General features: G+C 48.3%; 1 protein-coding gene across 2 annotated transcripts in view; it reads right to left on the bottom strand.

The window, feature by feature from the left end:
- The window catches only part of ECPAS (Ecm29 proteasome adaptor and scaffold), a 709962-nt gene that overhangs the window by 338498 nt on the left and 356716 nt on the right, over nucleotides 1-14748 (bottom strand). The gene's annotated exons all lie outside the window — the stretch shown is intronic.

The raw sequence follows: 14748 nt of genomic DNA, 5'->3' as shown, positions 1-14748 counted from the left end.
GCCGGGACCGGCGGTTGTTCATGGCCGGGCACGGCCATGGCGGTTGTGTTCATGGCCGGGCACGGCGGATGTTCATGGCCGGGCACGGCCATGGCGGTTGTGTTCATGGCCGGGCACGGCGGTTGTTCATGGCCGGGCACGGCCATGGCGGTTGTGTTCATGGCCGGGCACGGCGGTTGTTCATGGCCGGGCACGGCCATGGCGGTTGTGTTCATGGCCGGGCACGGCGGTTGTTCATGGGCCGGCCGCTCCGGCCGGTGTACGGTGGATGATGCAAGGTGACTGTAAGGGGGGTCATGAACTGGCATGTCCATTGAGTACATCTGCAGGGTGTATAGGCCTGCACCTCCCCCGCTGTGTACGTGCCCCGCCATGGAGGCGCCAGTGATAGTACATTGTTGCAACTGAAGCATCCGTGCCTGAAGCTTGCACGTGCGGTTGCCGATGTGTGCCCGTCACGGTCCCTGCACATGCAGCCAATGGGAAGAGGGACGCAGGCCGCATTCTGCCTTTGGGAAGTAGCGGAAGTTGAGCACCGCCATGGCGGCGCCAAATATGTGATCTTGTCAGACGCTGCACCGTGATGTGTTGTGTGCAGTTGCGTCATGAGGGATGTGAGCGTGATTGTGAAAGGTCATATGTCATACAATATAGCATGTGTGTCCATACAATGGACATCGGTCGGCACACAATGGCCAACAGATGTGCATTCGTACGTGTTGACGTCGGGTTTGACCCTACAGACGTTGTTACATCTTCACAACTACACAGTACATCACGGCTGTGTGGCCAATTCATGCATCTGTTGTCGGTTTATTGTTGTGTCGAGGTGACTACAGTGGTGGTGGTACACATGCATTCCGTGTATGTGATTTATACGTTCTGTCACCATGCATGTCATTACCGTATGCACATCATCATTGGTGGTGGCATTTGTGCTTGATGACATGGCGTGTGTAAACTTATCGTTTGTGTGCATGCAGTTGCATGAGTGTCTGTGATGTGTCTACGATACATTAGGGTGACGACTGGAGTTATGTCAGTAAGGTACACATGTGATGGAGTTGTACACGTATGCGTCGTTTGTACGTTGACCTAAGTTACATCTCTCTCCCACACAGGAGGGCTCCAAATGTGCATCGCCCATACACTCAGCTGGAGGATATGGTAGACGAGGAGGTGATTCGGAAATTCAGGCTGGATCGACGTCGGTTGCTGGAGCTTGTGGCTCAATTGGCTCCTCATCTGCAGCCACGTAGAACGTATCCTGGCTCGTTTACACCCACTGCAAAGGTCATGGCGGTACTACATTTCTTCGCTACTGGCACATTTCAGTATACAGTTGGAGGTGCCGGGGGTATGTCACAGGCAATGTTCAGCACGGTTCTTCGGGATGTGTTAACAGCTATGATGCTGTACAAGGATGAGTACATACATTTCCCACGTCCGGAAGAGTTGCCAGCTGTCAAAGCTGGTTTCTATGCACTGGGCCACATACCTCACGTTGTGGGCTCAATTGATGGCACGCACATCGCGCTCATTCCACCACGGGCACGCGAACAAGTGTTCAGGAATCGGAAACACTTTCATTCGCTGAACGTGCAGGTGGTGTGCCTGGCGAGCAACATCATCTCCCATGTGTGTGCAAGATTTCCTGGATCCGCACATGACGCCCACATCATGCGAACCAGCAATGTCCCACGACTCATGGCAAATCTGCCACCCGGTCAAGCGTGGCTTGTTGGTGAGTGTGCAGTGGGGACTCTTGTGATCTCTGTGTTGCATGGGGTACCCACCATATCTTGTTCTGATGTTTGTCTCTGTCATCCCCCTACATAGGCGACTCGGCTTACCCAAACCGGCCCTGGCTCCTCAGTCCCCTACGTAATCCGAGGACGGCGGGTGAAATGCGGTACAATGAGGCACATGGAAGGACACGGAGAGTCATCGAACGTACCTTTGGACTGCTGAAGTCTAGGTTTCGGTGCCTCGATAAGACCGGAGGGGCACTGCCTTACTCACCAGGAAAAGTATGCAAGATCGTGATTGCCTGCTGCATGCTCCACAACCTGGCAGTACGCAATGACATTGAACTGCTGTTGGACCCTGAAGACGAAGGAGTTCCTCGGCCTCCCATCCCACCCATGTCGACTGATGAGGATAGTGGTGAGGAGGAAGGTGTGGACCAGAGGCGCCAGCTCATTGATCGCTACTTCCCTTGAATGTGAGTATCTACCTCTAGTGGCGGTTGACAATGCCTCATGTATGTTATCTGGTGTTGTGTGGATATGGGGTTATTCAGCTGGGTGTGGTTTGTGATGGTTGCACATGTGTGTCTTCATGTCTTTGGACATAGGAGTGTCCATGATGTGTGTGCTCCCATCCCATGCTTGTGTGATGGTTGTCGTTTGTGTAATGTTGCTGTGCATTGTGTTGTGATGTGTGTGAATCTCTTTACTGACGTGTGTTTGCTGTCTCTGGTTTTCTCTAGGTCACTCCCGCAGCGCCATGATCATGTGCGACTATGATCCCTGTACCTGTTTACGTCTGTATCTGATGGCAATCATGTGAATAAACATGGAGGCAAAACATCATTGTGTGAGTAAATGCAATTTATTGACAGGTTGTGCTTTTGTGCTGGTGAATATATACAAGTAAGTGGGAGGGAGGGAGTTGGAGTTGTAGGTAATGGCAGATGAAATGTCCGTGCTGACACCACATTGGGGGGTGTCAGGCTAGTCCAGCAGACCAGTGGCAATGATTGTCTATGTGGGACAGGATGGTTTGCAGGGTGAATGTCTGGCACAGGCAGTGGCATTGTCAAGGTCGTCCCCTCTTGGAGCGTGTGCCTGGCGCTCCAACACTGCTCTCAGCAACTTCCTGCCTCGGACGCCCCCTCCGTCTCGGAGGTGGTACAGAGGCAGCTGGGAGGGCAGGTTGGTGATGGGCCACATCCGTCGCCAGGGGCTCAGGTGGTGGTGGCGGCGGTGGAGGCGGAGGCGGAGGCGACGGGGGAGGCGGAGGTGACGGTGGCGGTGGCGCTGACACACATGGTGGAGGAGGGGGGGGGTTGTTCCGGGCAACCCATTCCCTCCACATCGTTGCCTGCTGGCCCATGATCACCAACATCTGGCCAAGGATGCCAGAGATCTCGCGCAGGCTGTTGGTGTTGTCCACTGAGTCCTCGTGAACACGATCAGCGTTTGCCTGGGACCGGTCGTATGAGGCCTGGCACCTGGCAAGAGCTTGTAGGGACTGTGCCACTGGCTCGGGTAGCTGTCCCTCCTCTGACCGGCGGTGTGTGGGTCGCCTGATTGGCAGTTGTCCCGTTGCCTGTGTTTGTGGCCCACTCACCCTGCTTGTGTGTGGGGCCGTTGGACCAGCGTTGCGCGCTGGGTCATGCTGGGTGGCACCGGCAGGAGTCGTGGTGCTCGTGGTAGTGGTGGTAGTGGTGGTACTGGTGGTACTGGTGGTACTGGTGGTGGTGGGGACTGTGCAGATCACAGAGACGGGTGCCGCGGGAGTCACACATGCGACGTTGGTCGGTCCCGGGAGTCCCTGTGAGCCAGATGGCCCTGGCTGCGTGCTTGGTCCCGCTCCATCCTCCGCCCCGGAGCTGCCTGTGTCGTCGTCGGCAGAGAGTCCTGTAGGTGTGGGAGGCGAGGCTGGCGGCCGGGTACTGCTTTCCCCAGTCAGTTGACGATCACCTGAGGGACAAGATCGAGCAGGTCAGTAATGTGGACAGTACATGGTTACATTGATTTGTAGACATTTCTGTTTCCTGTCGCACACACCCCACCCTCCACCACCACCGCCACCCTCCCCGTGCACATGGGGGCCTGTTGGGAGTTGTAGTTTGGGCCTCTCACACACCCCACCCTCCACCACCGCCACCCTCCCCGTGCACATGGGGGCCTGTTGGGAGTTGTAGTTTGGGCCTCTCACACACCCCACCCTCCACCACCGCCACCCTCCCCGTGCACATGGGGGCCTGTTGGGAGTTGTAGTTTGGGCCTCTCACACACCCCACCCTCCACCACCACCGCCACCCTCCCCGTGCACATGGGGGCCTGTTGGGAGTTGTAGTTTGGGCCTCTCACACACCCCACCCTCCACCACCGCCACCCTCCCCGTGCACATGGGGGCCTGTTGGGAGTTGTAGTTTGGGCCTCTCACACACCCCACCCTCCACCACCGCCACCCTCCCCGTGCACATGGGGGCCTGTTGGGAGTTGTAGTTTGGGCCTCTCACACACCCCACCCTCCACCACCGCCACCCTCCCCGTGCACATGGGGGCCTGTTGGGAGTTGTAGTTTGGGCCTCTCACACACCCCACCCTCCACCACCGCCACCCTCCCCGTGCACATGGGGGCCTGTTGGGAGTTGTAGTTTGGGCCTCTCACACACCCCACCCTCCACCACCACCGCCACCCTCCCCGTGCACATGGGGGCCTGTTGGGAGTTGTAGTTTGGGCCTCTCACACACCCCACCCTCCACCACCACCGCCACCCTCCCCGTGCACATGGGGGCCTGTTGGGAGTTGTAGTTTGGGCCTCTCACACACCCCACCCTCCACCACCACCGCCACCCTCCCCGTGCACATGGGGGCCTGTTGGGAGTTGTAGTTTGGGCCTCTCACACACCCCACCCTCCACCACCACCGCCACCCTCCCCGTGAACATGGGGGCCTGTTGGGAGCCATGGACATGTTAGTGTGTTGGTGTCCGACGTGCATGGGTTGGGGCGTGGGGGATGTTTCTTCTCAGTTGTGTGAGCCTGACCATGTCGTGCTGATCGTGGTGCTTGGTTTGTACTCACCAGTCTCTTCTCCTTCGTCAAGGCCGTCTAGGCTCTCTGGGTGTAGTATCACCAGCACCTTCTCCTCCCAATCGGTGTAGGGTATGGGCTCCGGGGGTGTGCCACCGCCAGTAAGATTGGCTCTGGCGTGGTTTTTCGCTCGGATGCCCTTGACCCTGGTCTTAAGGTCATGCCACCGCCTCTGAATGTCGTGCTTGGTCCTCGGCACAGTCCCCGACGCATTCACACGAGTGACGATCCTGTCCCACATGTGGTTCTTTTGCGCCACGGTCGTCTGCTGGACTTGGGCCCCGAAGATGTTGGGCTCCACACGGATAATTTCATCTACCATTACCCGCAACTCTGTCTCCGTGAATTTGGGGTTTTTTTTGGGTGCCATGGTGTGTGGTGCTCAGTGTGTGAGTTGAGTGAGTTGGGAGGTGCAGGTGTGTGGTGTGTGATGTGTAGGATTTGTGTGGTGGGTGTTTGTGTGGTAGGGTGGTGGGTGGGTGTCTTCTATGTGATTTTATGTGAGTTAGCAGTGTCTCGAATGGCCCTCTTGCTGGCAGCAATGCTGTGGTGCAAGGGATTGTGGTTGTGTGGGGGTGTCTTTTTATAGTCGTGTCTCGATGGTTGTTGGCAGTCAGGTGGTAGGTGGGCGTGTTGACTTGTGTGCATTATTGGATAATTGGGACGTGTCATGGTGGCTTGTGCTGGGGGGGGGGGCCTTGTCAATGTTCGTATGTTTGCTTAGGACTTGCGGTGCACTTTCATACATTTGTTAGGCGCTAGGGATGTTGTGCGTGTTGGCCTTCCGCCCTGATGCTGTGGTTCTCGTTGCATTGTTTCCGCCGCGGACGTGGATGGCTGTGAGTTCCGTTGTACGGGCGGATTTATCCTAATTGCGGCCACGGAGTATTCTCAGGGATGGCGGTACATGTTTTATTTTCCGCGGTCATTTCCGTCCGCGGCAGTGGTTGTTCATTGGACTCCGTCCGCCGCGGACGGACTTGGTTGTGTTCCGTCCACCGCGGACGGTGTTGGTTGTGTTCCGTCCGCCGCGGTCGGAGTTTCGTGACATGAATATCCTAATCCCAACCGCGGTTTCTCCGCGGCGCTGCCGGGAGTAAAATTTCCCCCACCATGGCGGACAGTACCCATTTCCGTCCGCCATCCTAATCGGCCCCTATATTTGGTGTGATACCGGGATTTTTTCATTCTATTTTTTCCATTATCTCTAGCAGCTTCCCTCTAATTCTCGCCTTGGTTGCCGGTGTGCTGCTGTTTATTTGCTTGCTCTGAAATGGCTGCACTGTCTGTGTCAAGAGACAGCCGACCCCGGCTGAAGCTGCTCCGTGATCGTATTCTTGAACACTATGGAGTGCTGCCATTGGCCACATTGAGCGCGGCATACGGATTATCCTTCCGCTTTTCATATTTTACTTGCATTCAGCCCGTGTTCCATTGCTTGGATTGCCAATTTGAAAGGGCATTAGAACTCTGTCTCTCCAATACGGTGTCTCCTGCCCCAGATTATGATCATCTAATGAGTCCCTTAGTGGCTCATGAGTTGGCCTGTTCTGGAATTGGGATTATGGCCTGTTCTGGAATCAGGATTTTGGCCTGGGCGGCAGCGCACGAGGTTTGACAAATTGGGACATATGTGCGGCTGCACATGACTTCCTGGAACGGAGTTATATTGAAGAAAACGCAAGTTGTCCTCTGATTGTGCTAGAGGCTCCTGCTCTCGAAGAACATGTATGTTCATTTCCATTACTAAATTGCATGGTGGATATCTTTGCTGATAATAACAATGACTTCCTTTTGGAAGCTGTTGCAACATACTGTGCTTACACACTGATGGATTAAATTGGCAGCGGTGCAGCAACGTTTATTCTTTTCTTCTCCTCATGGTGAATTTTTTTTCTACACTTACATTTTTTCTTTTTTAAAGTCATTCTTTTGTTTTTGTCCCGCTCATCTCCATGTGACCCTTTTGACAAAACTGAGCTTATTTCTGTCTCACACGATCTTGAACTCTGCATTCTGATTAGGTTTCCTTTTGTTCATTGGACCGATCAGGGGAGGGTGTAGTGAGGATACAGTTCTGCTTGCACGCATTGCAATGTTAGCATAAGTGAATTAGTTTCTCAAACGCCATTTTGCCACCTTTGCACATGACACTGTTCTTACGAAGACATACTGCTTGCTTTCTTTCACATGAGGAAGGTCTGTTTTTCAAATCTCTAGACTTACTCTGTGACCTTAAGTCTGTACATGGTGTTCAAGGTTAAATAACAATGTATTCTGTTGCTTCAGGTTGATCGGCCCAGGCTCTAGACATAACACGCAAACAGCTGCACATTACTGAAACTCGGGTGCTTTTAATATGGCATTGCATGCATGAGAGAGGCACTTGGAGAACACCTTTCCATCTACAAAGAGTTGTGCTGATCTGGGATGTGATACACTTCACCTGATTTTGGAGGTATGGGGTTCCCCGTTTAAACCTAGAGATCTTCTATTATTATAATACCTAGCTCCGAGCAAGAGGAGGGTGGTACACAAGGCGCTATAGACCTGGTTCCACTATCATTATAATTAGGGCTCCCGGTTTTATGGTATTTATTTTTCGTCCATTTCCGTCTGTATTTTTCCATATTTATTTTTGGGCCATTTGATCTGTATTTATCCATATTTATTTTGTGCTTTGCGTATAAATGAAGTTGTAAAACTGTACATTTCCGGATCTACTTAACTGATAGATGCACAGTCATAGTTTGATGTTTGTTGTGTGTTAGCTATTTAAGCTGCCAAATATGACATACCAATACATCCACAATACTAGCATTATACCATTAATGTATGTTGACATATGCCTTTATTTAAAGAAATTCAATCCGTTTTTTTAATTTCCAATGCCGTCCAACTGCTCAGCTGCTGGCCTATAATTCATGAAAGACAGCATGGAGAGTCACTTAAAAGAAGAACAATTTTCTGCATTTATCCACTTTTAAAAATAAATGCAGACAGAAAACACATTGTTTTCGGTCTGTATTTATCTGTAAAAATCCGTAAAAACTAAAACAGGGAGCCTTGATTATAATAGGATTTCTCCCTTTGTATTTTATGGAATTGTAACAATGCTGATTGTATTGATTTTATGCATCTTTTTACTAATGTTGGCAAAGATACTGCAGTTAAAATAAACATTTTAAATTATACCGTGTCTCTGATTACTCACGTTGTGGACTTGTATGAGAATAAAAACAAAACAGTGTTCTTAATTCCCACTATTCCTGAGAGGTTGCTAAGTCGCTTGCTCTGGGTTGTCTAATCATTGGTAGCTCCGCTGTAGCACGGAGAACGAATGAGACACTGATGCAAGTCGGATTGGGGTTCTGGACACGGAGTTTGCTTTTTGGTACACCACAATACACCAATGTCCTGGTTTCCTGCGCATAGTTCTGTGAATAAGCAGGATTCCTGCAACAAATCTTGCAAAACATAATGGCTAAAAGCAACTTATACACTATCTCTACTGTCTCTTGTCCATGTTGAATGGATGAAATGGCTGAAAAGAAAGCTAATAGCTGAATACAGTGTTTTCCATGAAATTTTATTACTACAACAAATGGGAAAGATGACGTCTCCCTCAAGATACAAAACATTTTGAAAAATGAAATTAAAACGAAATCCGCTAGCAATACTTTTAAATGTCTAAATGCCTAAATGCGGTTACTGCAACCTAAAAGGGCATCTTGACAGCCAGATGCTGAAAATCACCTCTACTAAGAATATCAAATAGGAAGTCATTAACCATGCCAAAATCAAATCCAGATCCTATATGGCATACAAATATAAAGGAACAAAAAATGGTTCTGTCAGGTAGAACAACCGTCAGTTGAGGATGGTTTGAATGGAATCTGAAAAGTAAGCTATCGAACACGCATCATATGGACAAGTGATCAATACTTAATTATCTTGGCACTTAATGAATAAGGACTGAGATGGATGGTTAGGTGAAGTTATTTATATCAGAATTACTTCATCCAATGATATATACATTACAATGGTAGATTGTCAAGGTCAATTATATATATGAATATAAAGTGCGTAAGGGTGACAATTGTGCACAGTGCTCAAGTGGTGAACTATATATACAGTGTAAGCATGTTTGTTTATATATACAAGTGTAGTATAGGCCAGATGCTGAGTTCACAGCAAGATTGATTCAGATTTATCCTCGTTTCAATGAACCTCGCATCAGAGCTCCTGTTAGCATAATGAACTTCTTGTCAGATGGTTTGTTAACTGTAAGAGTGTATGCCTGACCTAGACATTATTAACTCTGTAACTCTAAAAATCTGATTGGATTCTAAGATGCCATGAAAAAGCAGATAAATGAATACGTTCGTCTCACATTGAGATTACACCCAAAACGACAACAGTGAACAGAAGAGGCCATTAGGAACATGGTATAAAAACATGACTAAAGTAACGCTATAAATTGGGATTTGCCTGTCCACCGGGCTATAAAATTTGACACAACCCTCAAGTAGGGAGCCGAGGGGGAGGAGTTGGTTTTAGTTTCAGGGACACTTTGAAACTTTCGCTGCTGGAGATTAAGGAAGTGTTGGGCTTTGAACTCATGGGATTCTCTCTGAAAGGGCAAGGGGGTGCATTGGACTCTGGGTTGTTGTGTTTTAGGCCCCCTGGAAATGCCCTGTCAGCTGTACCTGAGTTGGTAGACCTTATTTATGATCTGTCTAATGCCCACGCGAGATTACTAATTTTGGGGGACTTTAACCTCTGGCCCAAAGGGCCTCTGGATTCAGCATATAGAGATCTGTGCCAGGCTTGTGATAACATACACCTACAACAGCTGGTGCTCTCCCAGACACATCTTAAGGGTCATGTTCTTGATTTAGTCTTTGCGGATGAGAATCAGGTCTCTATTGGGAATATTATTTCACAATGTTGGACTGATCATGCCTTGGTTCTCTTCTCTTTATATCTCCCCGCCTTCACGCGCAGGCATGACAAGACGGGAGTGTCCAATCTTACTAGGCAATGGTCCAGACTGCTGAAACAGTCTAGTCTCCCTACCTTGCTACCTGGCGGCTTTATCTTGGGATGAAGCGTGGATGTGAGCTATTTGCGTTTCACCCAGCAAATTACTGACACCCTGGACAAAGTGGCACCCTTACGAAAAGCAAGATATAGGTCCAAACTTGCTATGCTGTGGCATTCTGAAGACCTTCTTCAACAGAAACTGCGGTGCAAGCAGGCGGAGAGAGCCTGGCGGAAGCACTACCTAGAGCCTGACAAAGCCCGCTATAAACAGGCCCTTCTGTGCTATAAAGCGCAGATTAAATGTGCCAAAGCCAAGTTCCTCGAGGAGACGCTGACGCAGGCCGTAAATAAGTCCCAAACTTTGTTTAATATCGTCAAGGACTTGTCCCATCCGGCCAGTATGGCTAACTGCATCCCGGCCTCTCAGTCCCTATGCGACTCCTTGGCAGCGGCCTTTGAGGACAAGATTGCCACCATTCTGAGTGGGCTCTCTGGGTCAGCCTCCCCCGGCTCCCAGTTTCAGATGGGTATGGCCCCTTTATCCATCTCTGGGACCCCTGAGGTTGTGAAGGAACAGGCTCGGATTGACAGTTTCCCCCTCCCTCTCTATGAGGAGTTTTGCCAGTTGGCAAATGGTGTATCCTCCGGATCTCTTATGGATCCATTGCCCCATAGATTGTGGAAGGTGTTTCAAGAGGATCTGTTTCCGCCTTTGTTTCCCATCTGCTGTTAATCTCTCAACACTGCTACGGTTCTGGATAACTGGAAACTTGCCATGGTCTCTCCCCTCCTGAAGAAGGCAACATTGGACCCCTCCTGCCTGGGGAATTACCGACCAATCTCGTGGCTTCCATTTCCTATTAAGATTCTGGAAAGGTGGGTCACTAAACATCTGTCCAGCTTCTTGGAAACTAATTCCTGGCTGGACATGGCCCAGTTCGGTTTTAGGCCTGCCCACAGCACTGAATCTGCGCTAGTGGTTGTCCTGGACGATCTTCGTTCGCGTGTCGACTCAGGTTATGCAGCTTTTTTAGTACTGCTTGATATGTCCGCCGCGTTCGACACGGTCAGCCACGCTATTCTCATCAGCAGATTGGAGGAAGCCGGGGTGGCGGGTCTGGCCAGAGACTGGCTGGTTTCCTATCTTCAGGATCGACACAAGTAGTGGCTCTACCGCCTTTTAGATCTGGCACAAAAAGAGTGGGGCAAGGGGTACCTCAGGGGTCGGCCATCAGTTCCATTTTATTCAATCTTTACCTCCGCCCCTTAGTTAAGCTGATTAAATCATTTGGTATCTCGGTTATTAACTACGCCGACGATACGCAGCTTATCTTTTCATTGGAAGGTAAAGAGGCTGTGTCTCAGGAGACTTTTCGTCGCTGCATGACAGCCACTGCGAATTGGCTGTGTACCAACTCCCTTCAGTTTAATGGCTCAAAAACTGAGGTTCTGCACTGCTCCTTGGATCGCATTCCTCGGCCTCTGCCGGCGGATTTTTGCCCTATTGCTTTCCAGGGTACAGTTGCGGCTGCAGATTCCGCCCGTAATATGGGCGTTACGTTCGGACCTAATCTGCAACTGAATGTTTTTGTAAATAAAACTGTCGCCACGTGTATGATGCTGCTTCGCATTTTGCGTAAAATTCTCCCAATGCTTACAGCTCAAGCTAGACCAGAAGTAGTGCGTAGCATTATCCTCAGTAGGCTTGACTGCTGCAACGCACTGCTTCTGGGTGCCGCTGGTATTTTGATCGGAAAACTGCAGCGTATTCAGAATATGGCCGCTAAACTGGCCCTTTCTCGACCGCGTTCAGCTTCTTCATCCCTGGCGCCTAAGGATCTCCACTGGTTACCTGTCCACCAGCGCATTTGTTTTAAAGCGCTGTGTATAGTGTTTAGGGCCCTCCATGATCAGGGCCCTGTCCCGCTACAAGAGCTTTTTTCCTGGTACTCGACCTCCAGAACCCTGCGATCCTCATCTGGATATCTGGTTACAATCCCTAAGATTCGGAGGGTAGGGATGGGAGGCCGTTCCTTTAGATATACTGCGGCCAAATCTTGGAATTCTCTGCCAGTGACCCTAAGGAGCACGGGGGAATTCTTCTCATTTAAAAAAGGCCTGAAGTCCCATCTATTCCCTAGGGCAGTGTAGTGATGTGCTCTGTGTTGGTCTGGATAAGTCAAAGCGCCAGAATACCCTTTGGGTGACAGTCTGCGCTATACAAGTACGCAATACATACATACATACATACATACAAATGGCGAAAAGCACAGGAACCGGGTTCTCTCCCATGTTGAATTATCAGAAAGAGAGAAGCACTTCATTTAACTAAATATATTAAGAATCTCTTTTGAAAAATTGGACACTTTCATATAAAGGCTACAAATAGATTTATCTAAAAGGAAACACAAGCATATTAACGCGGGCATTTCACACAAAAGAATGTGGAGGGGAATTTTTATGGTATTCTGGGAGTTGTAGTGTCACTGTGTGTAAATGATTCATGAACTGGATTTTGAGTAGTCCTTTGTTAATGTTTATGTATAGCTTTGGAGGCACACACATGCAATGAATTACATTTGGACGCTGAATATGGGCGGGAATACATAAGAAAAGGCTTTTGCAGTAAGAAAATTTCACTCGCATCAGAAGCGTTTTTACACGCTGTGAAGGAATGAAGGAATGATTTATTTTAAATAACATGGGCACCCACCAGTCATGGTATGCGCACATTAGTATATGTTTGTATGTATGTCAGTGATAAAGAGTGTAGCGATGTGTAACACACAGTGGGGTAGAATTACTGGGATATAAAGTGTTGAATATAAATGGCGAGACCAAGGAGGGAATGTTTTTGAACAGGAGTTAAATCACTGTGTAAATGGTTTGTGATTCCGGTTTTAGTTGTACAACTGATGTTTGTTTCTTTAAATGCAATGAAGTGCTTAACATAGTTGAATATGTCAGCTAAAAATTTGTTTCTGGATTTGTAGATGCCCCTGAAGAAGGGAATTTACTTCCAGAAATGCATTGCGTTGTTTTAATAAACGTCATGGTATGTGGAACCCAATTTGGACTCCAGAGCTTTTGTGAAATATTTACACCTACCAAAAGATTGAGTACAATGAATTGACCACAAAACAAGAATAAAGGATTAATACGGGTTAAACAATGAAGACAAAGCAAGAGAAAAGAAGAAAAAAATGGATTCATTTGATTCAAACTCAAATGTGGCAGTGCAGCCTGACGGAATCTGAAAAGGGGTTCCTTGTGGAAATGATTCATACATTAGGCCAGTTTTTGTTACATGTAACACATAAGGCAAAATATCATGTGGGGCTATGTTACGATCCACTGTCCAAATACAGAAGTTGTTCCATTTAAAAAAATATGTTTTTAGAGAGGAGGCCTCTCTTGTCACATTCACAATGTTCAGTCAATCAGGTGGAATGCTGGAACATCAAGTCTGTAGCAGCCAGGCAGTTAGATTAAGTGATTTCAGACAGTGGTGCAGAACTTGACCGTAATCCTTGGTTAGAAGATGAGGGTCCACTCTGAACTGAATCAACTACCTGGTCCAAACAGAATCAACATGCACAACTCTTTCGAGTTTCTGGCAAACGCAAGGGTTACGAAGTTACTGGAGAAAAAGTGTATGCATAGATTTCCAACCAGGGATTCGAAAGAGATTCGAGTCCCAGAATACCACCACTAGCTGGGAAGAGTTGTCCTTTTGCATTGGTGAATGTAGCAAACAGATCAATGTGGGGTATTCCCCATATTCTGAAGATCAATCAAAGCTTGGTCATGTACATTTGCCACTCGTAGCAGTCTAATTGGCCTGCTGAGGTCCTTCATCATTACATTATTCAGACCAGGGACATGCTCCACTGACAGTTTCAACATGATGAAGAAGAAGAATCCGGTGCTGGGGTTTCTGAGATCTTGTGATAGCTCCTCTGAATTTGGCCCATCTTGCTTTTTTGTGTCTGTTCGGGTGATTGATTGGCAATGCCCTTTAGGAATGCTTTTAGTGCTTCTCAAAAAAATGTTTGAGGTCTAAATAACTGCTGGATCCTTTCTAGGTCTACTGTCCCTTCAGCCTGCGGTAAGCCCTGCCAGTGGTGTAATATGAAAATCTTTTTTAGTAATGATAAGCAAGCTCACTGATATGCCAAAATGCTACCTTCTCTGTACTCTGGAAGATTTCCTCTGCCACAAGACACTTAAGAGGAGCAGGAAAAACAATACACTGGAGCTGGACACTGGGATCTACTTCCGTTTAAGAAGCGCTTACAAAAAGCAAGCTAATGTTCCCTTTAACAACTACTCAACCTAAATGAAATTCAGAAGAAGAATGAACAATGAAGAAACCAGGAATTACTGCCTGCTGATGAGAAGAATCTGGTCAACTTATTGACCAACTCAAAATGTCACATTCTGACTGACAGAATCAGTGAATATTGCACTTGCTAAGTGCACTTGGGAATACAAAATAATCTGCTAGTACAATTGACTTTCTGCATTCATACACGCAGAAGTAGGGGTAGGAAATCCCGCGCTCGAGGTTGGCCTCTTCGATATGCAGCTGAAACTAAAGTTGAATTTTAAGTTTGTGAAATTTCCCAAACAAATCGCTGGTAGTTTCCAATCCTGGAAACACAGACAAAACAATTTCTGTGAAAAGAAGGTTTAATGGCATTTCCATGGTAAAGACGTACACCCACTGGTGCAATTGGGGTGTAGAGAAGTAGTTTCTCCACCTAGAAAAACATATTTCACATGGAGAAAATTAAATGTAAGCGAGTTCACATTTCCATATCAGTTACTCACGCATGTTCACAACTGATGGAATTTTTACATGTAAAACGTG

Source organism: Lissotriton helveticus, chromosome 2_1, assembly GCF_964261635.1.
Source record: "Lissotriton helveticus chromosome 2_1, aLisHel1.1, whole genome shotgun sequence".
In the NCBI taxonomy this organism is placed as follows: domain Eukaryota; kingdom Metazoa; phylum Chordata; class Amphibia; order Caudata; family Salamandridae; genus Lissotriton; species Lissotriton helveticus.
Note: the sequence above shows the minus strand (reverse complement) of the source record. Positions and strands in the feature narration are given on the sequence as shown.